The sequence below is a fragment of the Mirounga angustirostris genome, unplaced genomic scaffold, assembly GCF_029215605.1.
Source record: "Mirounga angustirostris isolate CCGP_5_RB_7025 unplaced genomic scaffold, mMirAng1.0.hap1 SCAF_5, whole genome shotgun sequence".
NCBI classification, from domain to species: Eukaryota; Metazoa; Chordata; class Mammalia; order Carnivora; family Phocidae; genus Mirounga; species Mirounga angustirostris.
In genome coordinates this window covers 65594604-65612004 of record NW_026991713.1, presented here as the reverse complement: position 1 = coordinate 65612004, position 17401 = coordinate 65594604, and the positions used below count along the sequence as shown (strand labels likewise).

Sequence of the window (17401 nt, the reverse complement as noted above, 5' to 3'; positions counted from 1 at the left end):
TATAAAGAACTCTTACAACTCACTGATTAAAAAGACAACTCAATTATAAATGGGCAAAGGATCTGAAAAGACATTTCTCCAATGAAGAGAGAGAAACGGCCAATAAGCACATGAAGAGACGCTCAACATTATTAGTCAGTCATGAAGGAAATGCAAATCAAAACCACAATGAGATACTAGAATCACTAGAATGGTTAGAGTAAATGTGTCAGCTAATGTGTTCGCAAGGACATGGAGCAGTCAAAACCCCCGCATACTTCTAATGGCAATTTGTAATGGTACAGCCACTTTTGAAAACAATCTGGCAGTTTCTTAAGCATTTACACAGAGTTACCATATGGCCCACTAATTTTACTCCTGGGTGGATACCCAAGAAGAATGAAAACATATGTCCACACAAAGGTTTGTATGTGAATGTTTCTAGCAGGATTATTCAGAATAGCCAAAAGGTGGAGACAACCCAAATGTTTATCAACTGATGAATGAACAAACAAAAAGGGGTGTATATACATAAAGTGGATTATAATGCAGCTGTAAAAAAGGAATGGAGCACTGGTATACACTACAACATGGATGAATCTTGAAAACATTATGCTATGGGAAAGACAACGTATTATATGATTCCATTTATATGAGAAGTTCATACTGGGCAAACTTACAAAGACAGAAAATAGATTAATAGTCCCTTAGGGCTGGAGAAAATGGGAACATGGTTTCTTTTTGAAGCTAAAGAATACAAGGCTTCTTTTTGAGGTAATGAAATGTTCTAAGACAGTGGTGATGTGAAATACTGAATCCATCGAATTGTACATTTTAAGTGAAGAAGTTGTATGTTTTGTGAATTACATCTCAATAAAGCTATGGGAAAAGTCAATGAAAACTTTATTCTCTATACACTGGGAAAGAATCCATTGTGCTGGTACATTGTGGGGGATGGTTTATAGACGAGGCTTTGACCAAAGGCAGAGGCCTCTACATAGTTTCCTCAATTTTCTTTCATGGCTACAAATTTATGTCACTAATGGGTGGATGCTCATTGCCCTGTAAGGTAAAAACCTGCTCTAAAACCACTGACTCTTTAGGAACAAAACCACTTCCAGATCTTATAAAATTTAAAGTAAATTGAAGCCCACAGTAAATTGAGTTTTTTAATTACTAAAAACTATTGGAGGTGTTTATTTTAAGGAAAACTTCCTTTGTAATTTTTCCTCAATATGCAAGAATAAGAATGTCTGTTTGAGATGTGCTAATATGCTTTCTAATAAAACAATAATTTAATCTAATTAAATGGCCAAGAGAATATTCTGGATGGGTAAGCTAACCTGCCTGAGGAAGGCATGGGGGCAGTAGAGAAGTGGTTCAAAGTACCATGGACTTAGGCTTCTGTCCTGGCTCTGTCAAAGCAAGCTGTAAAAAGATGTCAATTTCCCTTTCTTGGCTTCTAAAATGGGTATAATTATAGTTCAATCTTCATGAAGTTATAAACACATTAATTGGAATAAAAATATGGATACAGATTTTATATGGTGCTCACACTAAAGGTTTGCATCATTATTATTTTCAATTAGGCATTCATCCCTTGGCCTAAAAGTATTCTATTGGAGGAATATATAGAATCTAGTGATTTATTCTGGCCCTCTCTTTTATTTTTTTTTTTAAAGCATAATGACAGATTTGCCACTGACTTCAAGGTTTATACCACAGAAGATGTGCTTCACTGGTAATTGGAGCCAACATGATGTTTCCCTGAAGATGGGCAGGATGCCAATCACACACACTTGGATCCAGAACTTGGTACTCTACTTTGTCAGGGTGTGACTTACATCATAATTGCTCAAACCATATTTTGTTAAGTGTGAAAAACAAATGCTTCCCTTATGTTCTCAGTAATAGAAAGTCATTATACATCTTGAAGCTGCTTCATCTTTTTGTCAAGATATAGAGTATGGAAAACTAGATTGATGGTGCCTCTCTCCTTCCAACCTCTGCTCTCAACATCTACCATTCTTCTTTAGAAAGGGTGAACATTTTCCTCAAGGCATTGAGCAGCTTCACTGTAGGCTGTAGTTAAGTCCCTGGAATGTGGAAAATGAAGAATTGGAGATGGGGGCACAATTCTTGGTACTTGGATGGCAAGTGATTTACAAGTTTATCTTGCTTTCATTTGTAGAGCTTGGCTGTACAGTGTAAATCTTGTCAAAAACCTGTTCGATGATTCAAGATTTATTAAGGGCAATGCAATGTCCTGTGCATTTTTGAGAAGTCACAAAAAAATTAGTCAGTGACCTCCTGGAGATTATAACTCCCTAAATCAAGACCAAATATCATATGCCCATTTTCTCATCAGAGTGGAAAACACCTGAGCCTCATGGTAAGCATACCATAATATGGGAAGCAGAATGCAGAAAATAAGCTTATTAGATGAGAATGAAGAATTTAAATCTGCTGGTCGAGAAATCCTACTTCCTAGGATAATTGCACAGTTATGTGGTAGCCTAGATTGTTTGACCAAATATGTGGCTTGTGAGTTTTTCACAAAATGAGGTGTTCCCTTTGATAGCAGTCACATTAAAGAGATCCATATTCAGCGACAATCAGTGGTCAAAAAAACCTTTGCTACAACTTCTAGGTAAAAAAGATACTTTCATGTTTCTGAACACTAAATATTATTGTATAAGGTATAACAGCATTACTGGAGTTCTGAAATGGCCCCTTCTCAACAGTGTACAAACACAGCCTCATATATATCCAAGTCTGCCCAAGCAGAGGCCAGATAGAGGTAATTAATTTTTCATGATATCAGTTACCTGGGGAGAACAGAAACTGCAAAAACATTGCCTTTTAAAGATCCTATTTGATCTATGGTTAAGATATATACTTTCATTAAAATCAACAAAACAATGTACCAAAATTCTAGTGCATTTACCAGGATATAAAAAAGTTTTAGTAGCGGTTTCTTTTCCCCTTCCTTAATAGATTTTATATTCAAGTCAAAGATGAGTGGATCTAAGACAGCAAGAACAAAAGTTGAATATAGATGTTAAAATGCCTGTTCTTGTGAGGCAGCCAGGGCATCACGGATGTTAAAGTGACATTTTTCTTCCTGTTTTGTTTCTATTTTCTTTTAATTTACAAAATCAGATCATTCTAATCTAGAATTTTGAATTCTCTCTATTCTTAATATTTGCATTGTGATGCAACCTTTTCCCCATGTTGTTAAACACTGACGATATTTTAGTGATTGCATGATAATTATATTTTAGGTATGCATCATTATTTATTTAGCCATTTTCCTAACAAAATGTTAGACATTTTGTGGTCTCCATTTTGGGTTACTATAAATAATAGTTCAATGAACATCTTTATGCATATATATTTTAACAATGTTACTGATGTATAATTGACATACAATAAACTGTAAGTAAAGTGTAGAACCTAGTAAGTTTCCACATATGTATAGACTCGTAAGTTTCCACATGTGTATAGACTCGTAAAGCTATCTACAATCAAAAAGCTTTCTCAGGTTCTTTAATCTCTCTTTAATTGCTCTTTACCCCCATCCTCAGAAAATCACTGATCTGCTTTCTGCCACTGTGTATTAGTTGGTATTTTCCAGAATCCTGTACAAAGGAATTATAAAGTATGTACTTCTTTTGTCTGGCTTTTTTCACTCAACATAATTATTTTGAGATTGATGTGTGTTGTTCTATGTTTTGAGAATTCATTCCTTTTATTGCTGAATACTCTTCCATTGTATGGATATACCACGATGTGTTTATCCACTCATCTGTTAATGAACATTTGGTTGTTGCCAATTTTTTGGCTATTATCAATAGAGTTCTTATAAACATTTATGTACACATCTTTGTGTAGACATATGCTTTTATTTCTGTTGGGTAGAAAACTGGAAGTGGAATGGCTGGGTCGTGTGGTAGGTGTATATTTACCTTTTTCAGAGTTCCAACAACAGGGTGTGATGACAATTCCAGTTGTTCCAATTCTTACTGATTCTTATTATAGTAAGTCTTTCATTTTAGATATTCTGAATAGGGTGGGATATCTAGATATTCTAAGTAGATATTTTAATAGGGTATGGTGATACTACATTGTAACTTTAATTTGCATTTTGCTAATGGTTAATGATGTTAAGCCACTTTTTACATCCTTATTTGCTATCTGTATAAAATCTTTGGTGATGTGTCTGTCCAAATCTTTTTCCCATTTTTTATTGCATTATTTGTTTTCTTATTATTAAGTTTTGAAAGTTCTTTATATATTTGGGATACAGGTCCTTTATCAGATGGCCCATTTGCAAACTTTTTTCTCCCAGTCTGTCATTTGACTTCTCAATCAAACAAAACAAAACAGTGTCTTTTAAATAGCAGGTATTCTTGATTTTAGTAAAGTCTCACTCAGGTTTTATTGTATTGATCTTATTTCTGGTATTACACTTGAGAAATCTTTGCCTAACTTAAAGTCACAAAGAATTTCTTCTATGTTATCCAAGTTTTATAATTTTAGATCTTACATTTAGATCAATGATTCATTTTGTGTTAATTTTTGTACACTGTGCAAAGTATGGAATGAAGAGGGTTTTTTGTTCTTTTTCTTTGTATATGGATTGTAAGTTGTTCTATTTCCATTTGTTGAAAAGACTATCCTTCCTCTAGTAAATTGCACTTTGTAATTTTGTCAAAAATCAATTGACCATATGTGTGTATTGATCTATTTGTCTATTATGTTAACAACATCATGCTGCTTTGATTACTGTAGCTTTATAATATGTCATACTATCAGGTTGCATTAACCCTCCGCTTTTATTCCTTTTCTAAGTTGTTTCAGCTCTTCTAGGTCCTTTCATTTCCTTATGAAGTTCAGAGTCAACTTGTCAATTTTTACCAAAAAAAATCCTGCTTGGACTTGGACTGGGATTACGTTGAATCTATAGATGAATTTGAGGATAATTTACATCTTACTATTATTGGGTCTTCTGATCCATAAATATAGTATATCTCTCAATTGATTTAGGTCTTTAATTTTTCTCAGCAGTATTTTTCCTTTTTTTTTTTCTTTTCTTACTGCTTTAGTTGAATCTCTAGTTCAGTGATGAATGAAAGTGGACATCCTTTCCTTGTTTTCAATAATATAAAGAAAACATTCAGTCATCTTTCATCATTAGGTATGATGTTAGCTGTAAGCTTTTTCTGGAAAAATTGTTTTTTAGGCTGAGAATTTTCCTTTCTATTCCTAGTTTACTGTGAGTTCTTATGAGAAATATATGTTGGATTTGGCAAAATGCCAAATACACATGGATTTTGCCAAATGTATCTACCTGAGATGATCAGTTTTTCATTTTAATCTTTTAATATGGGTGGATTATACTTACTGCTTTTCTAATGTTAAAGCAACCTTGCATTCCTGGGACAAATCCTATTTGCCATGATGTATTATCCTATTTATGTAATGTTGGATTCAATTCACTAAACTTTTATTAAGAATTTTTGCAGTAAGGGGGGTGCTTGGCTGGCTCAGTCAGTTAAGCCCTGACTCTTGGTTTTGGCTTGGGTCATGATCTCAGGGTGGTGAGAATGAGCCCTGCATCAGGCTCTGTGCTCAGTATGGAGTCTGCTTGAGATTTTTTCCTTCTCCCTCTGCCCCTACTCTCTCCCTCAGATAAATAAATAAAATCTTAAAAAAAAAAAAGAATTTTTGCACTAAATTTCATGAGGGATATTGGTGTATAGATTTCTTATCTTATAATGTCTTTTCTTTTGGTATTGGGGTAGTGCGGGCCTGCTAGACTGAGTTGGGAAGTATTTGTTCCTCTGCAATTCTCTTGAAGAATTTTTGTAAAGCTGGTATTATTTCTTTCTTAAATATCTGGTAAGAATCACTAGAGAAGTCATCTGAGCCTGAAGTTTTCCTCGGGGGAAAGCTTTAATTCCAAATTCAATTTCTTTAATAGATATTGAATTATTTAGGTTATTTATTTTTTGTAAAATGGGCTTTCATAGTTTATGCCTTTCAGAGAATTTCATCTAAGTTGTCAAATTTATTGGCATAAATTTTTTAGAAGTAATATTCCCTTATTATCCTTTTTATTATCTGTTGAGTCTATAGTGTTATTACCTCTCTCATTCCTGATGTTGTTTATTGTTTAACTTGTTTATTCTTCTCTTCCTCTCTTTCCCTCTCTTTTTTCCCTGATCAGTCTGGCTGGCGTTTGGTGGGTTTTTTTAATTAATTGTATTGATTTTCTCAAAGAACTAGTATTTTGTTTCATTCATTTTATGTTACTTTTCTGTTTTCTCTTTCACTGATTCTCACTCTGATCTTAATTATTTCATTTCTTATGTTTACTTTGGATTTTATTTGCTTTTTATTGTCTAATACTTAAAGTGGAAGCTGAAGTCAATGATTTCAGAAACTTCTTTTTGAATATAAGCATTTTTGTGCTAGAAACTACCCTTTGATAATTCTGTCAGCTGAATCCCACTATATCCCGCAAGTTTTGATATGTTTTGATTGCATTTGCTTTCAGTGCAAAATATTTTCTCATTTCCTTTTAATTAATTTATTACTCAGGGGGTATTTAGAAGTGTGTTATTTAGTTTCCAGATATTTGACGACTCTCTAGTTATCTGTCTGTTATTGATTTCTAATTTAATTCCACTGTGGCAAGAGAAGGTACTTTGCATGACTTAAATCCTTTTAAATGTATTTAATCATATTTTATGGCTCAGAATATTGTCTGTCTTGGTAAATGTTTCATGTAGACCTGAAAAGAAATATAATTCTTCGCTGGGGAGGGTATGTGCTCTGGTAAGCGCTGTGAATTGTGCAAGAGTGTTGAATCTCAGATCTGTACCTCTGAAACAAATAATGCAATATATGTTAAGAAAAAAAAAAAAGAAGAAGTAGAAGAAGGTAGCAGGAGGGGAAGAATGAAGCGGGGGAAATCGGAGGGGTAGATGAATCATGAGAGATGATGGACTCTGAAAAACAAACAGGGTTCTAGAGGGGAGGGGGGTGGGAGGATGGGTTAGCCTGGTGGTGGGTATTGAGGAGGGCACATTCTGCATGGAGCACTGGGTGTTATGCACAAACAATGAATCATGGAACACTTCATCTAAAACTAATGATGTAATGTATGGGGATTAACATAAGAATATAAATAAATAAATAAATAAATAAATAAATAAATAAATAAATAAATAAAAAAAAGAAATATAATTCTTCTGGTGTTGGGTGAAGTGTTCTGTAAGTTAACCATTAGATCAAATGGGCTGATAGTGATGTCCAAGTCATTGATGTATGAAAGAGTATTTCATTAATAAAAAACCTGAAAGCAGTTCTTAGAAATGTTGTTCTGCCAATTTAGATCTTGAAATGAGAAGTTTAAATAGTTGGCTGATTATACCAGTTGATGGTTTCAGTCAGATCAACCTATGAAATGTTAGGGTGGTACGAACACTATGGCCCAATTGCTGATGATACAGTAATTTAGTGATTTTGGGGGGAAAAAAAGTTTTTAGTTGCAGAGACTTTTCCTCAAATAAAATTTTACCAGGAACTTCAATACATATATCAGATAAAAGTGGAGCTTTTCAGCTTTTATGTGGCCTTCAATTACTCAATCTCACTCTGACCCTTACTCTCCTTCCCCCAGAGTCAACCCCTGAGATACCCCAGCTGAAGCTTTCAGATACCATAGGAAGTATTGAAAACCATAGATCTACCTGAATACTCCGCTAGATAAGAAAAGAAAAATAATTCCACTCAAAACACCTACTGAAACAAGGTAAATAGACTTCAACTCTTGCATCAATAATATCGATTGATAAACTACCTAGTGGACTACTTGAAAAAGTTTCTGAAATTGATTCCTGTCTCAACAGTAAAATAAAGGGTCATGTTCAATTATTGATGTCTGCCAGGGGTGCAGATGTGGAACTGGAAGAGCACATGCCTTGCATTTGATATTCTGAGGCCTGAGGTATAGACATGTCTGGTATCTAAACCTGGTGGCACATATGATCTCCTGAGTTAAATTATAAGTGTGTTAAAGTAGGAAAACTACCCAATGGCGTTAGTCAGGCCTTTTCAGATTGAAATCTGCAGAACGTGCTTAGGTAACCTTGTGTGATAGAGATTTCTATAAGGATACACAGGAAAGTGAGGAACTGCGGGAAGCCATCCCAGAATTTCCTTCATGGCAGGTCAGTGGTCCCAACTGTCTGGCAATGGAACGGAAGTGGGGACAGCTCCTTCCTTCCCCAGTGCTCTGCCTCATTATGACCCACCTGCTCTCTTCTTTTCTTCCACTTCTCCTGCCATAACTAACTCCAATTCATGTTGTCTCAAGTTTTCTGCTTTCTGTATTCTTGCTGTATATTTCCCTACTACATTCCTCTCTGTACATCCCAAGTTCAAATTTCCTACAGATAGTGATAGGTTAATGAGTGACCCTCCAGAATGCAGTGTCCCTTTGGGCATAATTCTTACGCCAGGTCACTGGGCAGCCTATAGATAAGTGTCTTTACATCAGGTGCCCATCCCTAGTCCAATCACCTGTGGCTAAGGTCGCAGAATCACAAGGTACAAAGGATGGACAAGGGACCATGTGTCTGGCAAGAACTCTGAAGAATCCCAGCAGAGGGCAGGGTACCTGGCGGGCACAGAACAAGACCTATCCATGACAGCCAACTCCAACAGGATAGTGCACACGGACTGACCTGCCTGGTACCGGTTGACGAACACATTTCCTTATGATGGGCTGCAGCAGTGGTTTTCAGTCTACACTAGGCAGGAAGTCTTGAGTTCTGCCCACAGGAGACACTTAGTAGGTAGGACTCTGAGCGCCCTCTGCCCATTTTCAACCAGAGCAGTTTCATATGATTCACTATTACATATTGGATTTTCAAATAAAACTTCATTTGTAGATAAGATTCTACTACTCACAAACAGGGAATGGAGAGCCACCAAGCTATAGGAGCAGAAAAACTTTTGTTTGGATAATTTTTTTTTAAGTAGTGAAAATTATATTTTTAAAGAACAGAGTTAATAAGATATACACTGAAATATAAGATATCACTTAATGTACTTTACTCAGTTTTCTGTAAAATGCTTTTGGGAAGGGTAAACAGGAAAACAGAATAAGGTTACTTAACATTATGTTTCTTATCCCAATTGTTTTTATGTTTTGGGTGTTATGGGAATTGCTTAATCATAACTGTAAATATATATTTGATGAGTAGGATAAAAATGTTGATGGCAATGAGCAGATTGCACATTCAGAAAGTTAAAATAACATATTATTACAACTATTTTACTTGATTTTGTTTACAGATACAGAACTGCCATATCAGGGTAAAAGTTTATGTTAATTGTTAGTTACATTAACAGTCAACTATGATGAACTGGGATACAGCACAGCAACCATACACATTACTTATATGTTAGATCAAAGCATACATTATATTTTATTATAACAATCATATTTGTTATGCTCAGTCTTTAGCATAGAATGATCATCTGCTAAGAACATTTTTTAAAACCTGAAGGCATCCTGATGGTATTTATAAATATGAATTACTTTTCTTTTTTTTTTTAAAGATTTTATTTGCTTATTTGACAGAGAGAGAGAGGAGAGAGGGAACACAAGCAGGGGGAGTGGAAGAGGGACAAGCAGGCTTCCTGCTGAGTGGGGAGCCCAATGTGGGACTCGATCCCAGGACCCTGGGATCATGACCTGAGCCAAAGGCAGACGCTTAACGACTGAGCCACCAAGGCACCCGTGAATTATTTTTCTAATTGAGGAACCATATTCTTACTCTAGGACTGGGGACGTCCCAACTCCTGCCAATTACTTAAAACATGACTCATCCAGCAAAACTGTCAAGCCACTGTGACTTAATGACATGGCAGATAAAAGTATCTGAAACTCGTCCAAACAGTCCACTCCTTAGGTTGAGCAAAAATACCCCCGATGGATCCTTCCCTTCAGAATGCTCCCCAAATGCCCGCTTTAACAAACACAAGGCAATAGCTGTCCTTTGCCTCCTCTCAGACTCCTAGCATCTGATTTAAGCAGAAAATTATTCAACTGGTCATCTTTCCTAGACACTTGTTAGAGTAAACATGTAAAAAGTTGCAGCTCCTCATCTGGGAGAACACTCAGAGGTGCGCACTGCTGTTCTATGTCTCCCCAGTCCTGGCGGGGATTATGCCAGCAGATTCTCACTATTGGTACTACTGAGAGCAGAAGGGAAAGGGAAGGGAGGTTGGAGGGAACAACACGAGCATGGATCATTTCCAGTTTTTTTTTTTTTTTTTAAGATTTATTTGTTTATTTATTTGACAGAGAGAGAAAGAGAGCACAAGCAGGGGGAGTGGCAGGGAGAGGGAGAAGCAGGCTCCCACTGAGCAAAGAGCCCGACGTGGGGCTCCATCCCGGGACTCCAGGATCATGACCTGAGCCGAAGACAGACACTCAACTGACTGAGCCACCCAGGAGCCCCTCATTTCCAGTGTTATCCAACACCCTGATTGTGTTGACTCCATTGTCAGGTTTTGCTTCATGTTTACATAAAAAATGAGGAGGTCATGGTGAAAGCAGGTGTCTTGGACTTTACATGGAGAGTCATTTGCATCAAGGACAACTAACAACAGTGGAAACATGGCAATTTTTCCAATGCCTTTGTTTTTTTAATAAAACAATAACTGGCTGCCAGTACTCATATTAATAAATAGTAAATCACCCCTTCCCTTCTCATGAACTCTCTTATTTGCCAATGAGCTTCTTCTAAACACGTCAGTTAAGATGGAGCCTTGATGTATTTAAGTGGCTATGCATAAACATAGTTATGGAGCAAAAAAATAACCATGCCATAAACACATTGCAATAATTAATTTTTATTCCTGTGTGTACTTAATCCTGTAGTCTGGACCTTTGATACAGTTCATTCAAAATAAAAATAAGGCCCTAATATAATCTTAGTAAGACCTTTTCCTCTGAAATAAATGTCCCTGTGTAAATGTCCTCATGCTATGGAGGAATTAAATGGCTTACAGTTGGATTTATAGTTCAAACTTGAAAGCCCTCTTTCTATTATCAATGAAACAGTACATCACACCCAGCATGGCCTATATGAAATCGTGAGGCTAAGGGGTGGGCTTCTGAGGCTAGGTTAGCCATTGTGCTGTACCATGAGTCAATTTTCAGATGGCTCTAAGTATACTTCTTAAACCTACCCAAGACCTAAGAAACTGTGCTGGTCAGTTAGGAGGGAGATTGAAGGGGACACAGCACACAACTCAGCCCAAATGCATCACTGTTCCTGGAATAAAACCCAAATCATGACCTTCTGAGGCTGGCAAGTACCATCCACTTAATGCTGAACAACAGGTATCCCTACCAAAGGAGAACGGACACCCAGCTGGTACACCATCAACATGGGCGCAATTTAGAAGTTAGCTCTTTTTGAGAGAGGGAGGCAAACCACGGGAGACTCTTAACTATAGAGAACAAACTGAAGCTTGATGGAGGGAGGTGGGTGGGGGGTGGGCTAAATGGGGGATGGGGATGAAGGAGTGCACCTGTTGTGATGAGCACTGGGTGTTGTAGGTAAGTGATGAATCACTGAATTCTACTCAATATTCCACTATATGTCAACTAACTAGAATTTAAATAAAAACTTAAAATAATAAAAATAAATAAATAAATAAATAAATAGCTGATGGGGATTAAGGAGTGCACTTGTTGTGATGAGCACCGGGTGTTGTATGGAAGTGTTCTATCACTATATTGTACACCTGAAACTAACACTCTATGTCAACTAACTAGAATTTAAATAAAAATACACAGAAAAATAAAAAGAAGTTAGCTCTTTTTTGTAAAGATTATCATTAGAAATATAGTATATTCAGGGGGAAATAATAAAAGAAATAGGACACTATGGTAATTTGTAACACTGATGGGTAGAGAATGGTGCAATACACTATTCTACTTTCATAGATGTTTAAAATGTTTCCTTCTGGAGCTTAAAATGCAGTTTAAAAAGTAACTCCACCTTCTTTCCTATAAAGGAGACTCTAGAGAACATTTTCTTTATATATAGTCCCACAAAATAATACAAAGTTAATTTAAATCACTGAAACACAAACTTCATTTGCTGACTGTTTTTGCATGTTTATAAATCTGCACAAGTTTTAGAATTTAATCTTTGAGGGTGCCTGGGTGGCTCAGTTGTTAAGCGTCTGCCTTCGGCTCAGGTCATGATCCCAGGGTCCTGGGATCGAGTCCCACATCGGGCTCCCTGCTCGGCGGGAAGCCTGCTTCTCCCTCTTCCACTCCTCCTGCTTGTGTTCCTGCTCTCGCTATCTCTCTCTCTGTCAAATAAATAAATAAAATCTTTAAGAAAAAAAAAAAGAATTTAATCTTTGAAAAGCCAAATCAAATAAGGCAACATAATATAAGCACATTTTCCAAGTCCCTCAAAGTCCATTATTTCAGTAGCAGAAGTTGCACTAAGAGAAGAAAGAAGGATCTATCCCAGGGCACCTGGGTGGCTCAGTTGGTTAAGCATCTGCCTTTGGCTTGGGTCATGATCTCAAGGTCCTGGGATCGAGCCCCGCATCAGGCTCCCTGCTCATTGGGGAGTCTGCTTCTCCCTCTCCTTCTGCTCCTCACCCCTGCTCAGTGCGTGCTCTCTCTTGCACTCTCTCTCTCTCTCTCTCTCAAATAAATAAATCTTAAAAAAAAAAAAAAAGAACAACTCTATCTCTGTCCTAAAAATATTTGCTCTGATGGATGCCCTGGTGTGACACCCCTCGTATGGGGCCCTAAGAGAAGAGAAATGAAATAGGTAGATAATTGGACCAAAAGTAGTTATGTGATTTCCAATTCGATAATAATGGCTTAGGTTGAATTATAGGAGTGGACTGGTTGGGGTGGGGCATATCATGCCGGTGAAATCTGGAAGATCATTGTGGAGCTTCTGGGGTCCAGACCCGATCACCTGATATTCACTGAGACCTGTTGTTAAAGATAAAGCCAGGCAGTAATTAAAGCTGTGAGGGCAGATTTTATGCAGTCACAAACTATTGCAATAGGAAAAAGAACCCAATGTGAACTGAACTCAATGCAGCCAAAAGGCAGAAGCCGGAGGGTGCTAAGGAAAGGACACTGAAGGGTGTTAAGGGAGCTTGGTCCATGTGACTAGATCATCTGGATTTGTTAATTAGTGTTTAGCGGAAGAGAAGCAAACATCTCCTATCTTTATGACCCACAGGAGGCATCATGCAGGTTAAAGCAAGACAGCCCCCAATGTAGGCCCTGACCCTTCCACAGAATCTGTTAGCAGAGTCATCTCCCTGAGTGTTCGCATTCCAAAGACTCTCAGGTCCCTGAGAAAACAGTTGGGTGGTAGAATTATCTCTCAAAGGGCAGAGAAAAAATTGACAATTGCAAGCTTTCTAAAGAATTTACCTGAAGATGGATTTCAGGGGCTGATCTGCTTATCACTGGGGTTTGGCCTGGAATAAATAGTAAATTCTCTGGGAAGCACTGAGCTTTTTCAGGCAGGTCCTTCAGAGGAGCTGGAGTAAACCTAGGAGAGTGGCCTTGAGCTGTTAGAAACTGTGCTAGAGTTGATTCAAGTAGATGGGAACGGACGAAATCATTTGTGCTGAGAGTCTGCAAGGCCGAAGTTGAGATCAGGCTGAGAAGAGGGTTCAGAAGAGCCTGACTACAGCTCGGTCAAGGAGAAAGCCTTTGTCATGGCTCAGACTTGCACTAATATGATCCTGTTGCATATTAAATACATCCTCATTCCTTGAAAACCAATATCATGGTACAAGCACAAGATGCCTCACAGCAGGTGCGTTACTTGCCAGGGCAAGAGAAAGAAAGGAAGTCCTAGTGGTGAGTTTTAAGATATAATTTCCAGGGGGCGCCCAGGTGGCTCAGTCAGTTAAGCTTCTGCCTTCAGCTCAGGTTCATGATCCCAGGGTCCTGGAATCGAGTCCCATATCAGGCTCCCTGCTCAGTGAGGAGTCTACTTCTCCCCTCCCTCTACCCTTGCTCCTGTGCTCTCTCTCTCTTTCTCGTGTGTGCACTCCCTCTCTCTAATAATAAATAAATACAATCTTAAAAAAAAAAAAAGATACAATTTCCAGTGACCAAGATCCCTGATTGCTTTGATGTGAATTGTCATTCGAGATGTGAGAGCATCTGCAGATGCTCAAGGACATAATCCATGGCAAGATGGTCATTTTATGCCACAGGGGAGAATCAAGAGGGGATGTAGAAAATGCAAGGCCTTTATTAGATTAGGACAGGAGAGAACTGTGAATTTACTTTGTAGAAAGGACTGTTTATGTGTTTATTTTCCTTATCAATACAAAACCCCTTTCTTTGTCCTTCTCTTCCTTTTTATTTTTTTTTTCCACTTTACTGAAATGGAGAGAAGACATTCCTTATTAACACTTAAACAGAAAATAATATATGTATCTGGTTAGAAAATAGAAATTCAAACAAGGCAAACACACAAAATGAAATGACAAGCCACATCCCCTCACGCGAATTGACTCCTTCTTGTCCAGGCTTTCACATCAGAGGGAATTGCTACTCAATAGTGTTTTGTGATTCACTCAGGACACAGAGGGACTTGTATATGCATCTATGCGTGTGCATGTGTTCATATGTAGTTTTCTACTTATTTCTCTTCTTTTTTTTAATCTATTGAATAGGGGATCATACTATATATCTCTTTACTTGTTTTTTTTTTAAACTTATTACCAAATATTGAAAAACATTCCACATATAGATCTACATTATCTTTTATGTACCAGTATTTGTATCTATGGACCTTCTTTCTTTTATTTTGCCAATTTCCTACTGATAGGAATTGATTGTTCATAGTTTTTTGCCATTACAGATAATACTGTAATTGATGAAATTTGATATCCATAGAATCTAGGTGAACTTCCATCAATATATCTGTATAGCAAGATCCATGTGATGGGATCGTTCCTTCAAAGGATATATGCAATTAAAATTTTTATAGGTAATAACAAACTGCCCTCCAGAAGGGTATTCAAATTTACACTTCCATCAGTAGGATACAAGAGCCTTTGTTCCCCCAAACCTTCACCAGGAGTAAGTACCATCTAACTTCCTGCCCCCCCTCCATGTAATAGGTATTTCATTGTTTTGCTATTCATTTCTTTTATTATAAGCATCTTTCCTATATTTATTGGCCATTTGTATTTTTGTACTATAAGGTTCATGATCATATCTTATATCCATTTTTCTATTGGCTTGCTCACCTTTTAATTTATTTGAATGAGCTCTTTGTAAATCAAGAAAACTAGCCTGTCCATCTGTCAAAAGCTTCTAATGGTAAAAATAAATTATCTTCCTTCATCTTAGCAGATGGAATTATTAAGCCCTCTTATAAAAAGAATTTCAGTCTGATCCCATTTAAAAATGAGATATTGGAGATGACAAAAGCCAAACTATCACTTACTTCAAAGGATAAGTGAACAGTACTCAAGGGAAATTTGATCAATAAGAGTTGGGAAAGCAAGCAAATATCCATGCCTTTATAATCTGCAGAAAACTTGCACACCAGAACTTCAAAAAGCTGACTCTTTCATGTAGTTCTTCAATACCTTTCAGAATCCTGAATCTTTCCAATTTTAAGTGATGCTGCTGACAAATGTTAAGTCTTATTCTGAACACCTCAACATCACTGCAAAATAGTGGTAAGCAAATCCTTAAACTAAAATGGTATCAACTTATACTCGAAGATAAGGCATAGTACAGCAAGAGAACTATGCTGTCGAGTAGCCATTATGATTAGAGTCGGGGTACTTGTCTGTCACTTTCTTGTCATGCAACCTTAGGTAACTCCGTCTGGTTCTCTGTGTCTTAGTTTTCTCATCTATAACATTAAGATAATAATTTTTCTACCTATCAAATAGTTGTTTTGCAAATTAAAAGATGGTAAAACATTTTTGCAAGTCACATAGCACTCTCAATTACTTTAATTGTTGGAAAGTAAGTAATATATCTATAAATCACATCCAGCAATGTCTCATCGGCTTCCTGATTGTCCTCCAGCTTGTGGAAGATTGTGGTCACAAAATCTAATATAAAATTTTCCCATAATGTAGGTATAAAAAGAGCCTTAAGTTAATTTTATTTTCTTCATATTTAAACAATGGCATATTTTGATTAAATGTGCACATTATAACTTCTTATTTGATCATGTTTAATGTATGTCTTCAAATACAGGAATGATTAGAATCAGAATCATCAACAAATTCAAAGCAGTCCTTTGCAAAGATGATTTATCTGTTACAGGAAATAAAATATTTAAGGTATATAAAGTAAGACTCACAAGAAAGATTTCTATGTAAGAAGTGTTTCTAAAACGTTCTTATTCTAATTTCTATACATTTAGGGAAAGCTTTTTTGTCTTTCAAAAAAGGCATCTTTTTAATGTTTAAAATTACGAGGATTATGTAGTCCTAAAATCTACATTGTACCCAGAGATGTTAATATGGAAGCTGAGAGGTTTGGGCCATTTTAGAGATTTGAAACTTTATTCAGAAACACTCAACCTTGTCATTGAAGAGGGCCTTATTATTAAGTGCAAATGGCCTGTTTTGTGGAAATTGCCAGTAAATGGTGTGATGATCTGAGAAGCAGCCCTCATTCTGGAGGTTCGAGCAGCCTAAAAGTCCAGGCTACCATTTGCAAGAGAATTCTTTCCTTAAAATGATGATGAGTTGAGTTAATTGTACCAGACAAGGCAGACAGGACATTTCATAAACATTTAGGGACTCCTCCCCAAGTATGCCTGCTCTTTCACCAAACACACACACACACACACACGTGCATGCGCCCACACGCTTAGATGTTCCCATTTGGTGCCTGCCTCCTAGATAGAACCTCAAGCATGACATAAAAGGAGTCTCTCAGCTCTGGGCAGGTCATTTTCTCAGGAGCCATTGCTTCTTGACCTCTCTTTGTTCAGATCTGGTCTACCTTTCTTAGCCTTTGTATTACTGGGTCTCATCTCATTATGGCACCAGTAGACTGTTATTTGTCCAAAACGGGTCTAGATTGGGACATTCCTAGATGTCAGATTTTGCGGCTGCCTTGTGCATGACCATGTTTGAATCCCCAGCTTTCAGGAGCCTGGCTCCCACTTTCAGACCGTTAATTGTTTTCTCTGAAGCTTCTGTGTGTTCCTGGATTTCAAGTCAGCTCTAGCCACTATTGGTAACTGACATTAACTACATTAGCTAAACTCTGTGATGGTTCATTATGTTTTGAATGGATTCAGTCCAGATTTCACCATTATCTTAGCTGCAATTATTGCTACAGTGA

The 17401-nt window shown here is 37.0% G+C and overlaps 1 long non-coding RNA gene across 2 annotated transcripts in view; it reads left to right on the top strand.

The window, feature by feature from the left end:
• The window catches only part of LOC135364437 (uncharacterized), a 59655-nt gene extending 48124 nt beyond the window's left edge, over positions 1–11531 (top strand). For both annotated transcript variants that reach the window (XR_010411538.1, XR_010411537.1), the window contains exons 2-3: positions 7670–7801; positions 10364–11531. This is a non-coding gene — a long non-coding RNA (uncharacterized LOC135364437). The remainder of the gene's footprint in view (positions 1–7669; positions 7802–10363) is intronic.
• Positions 11532–17401: the final 5870 nt, after the last annotated feature.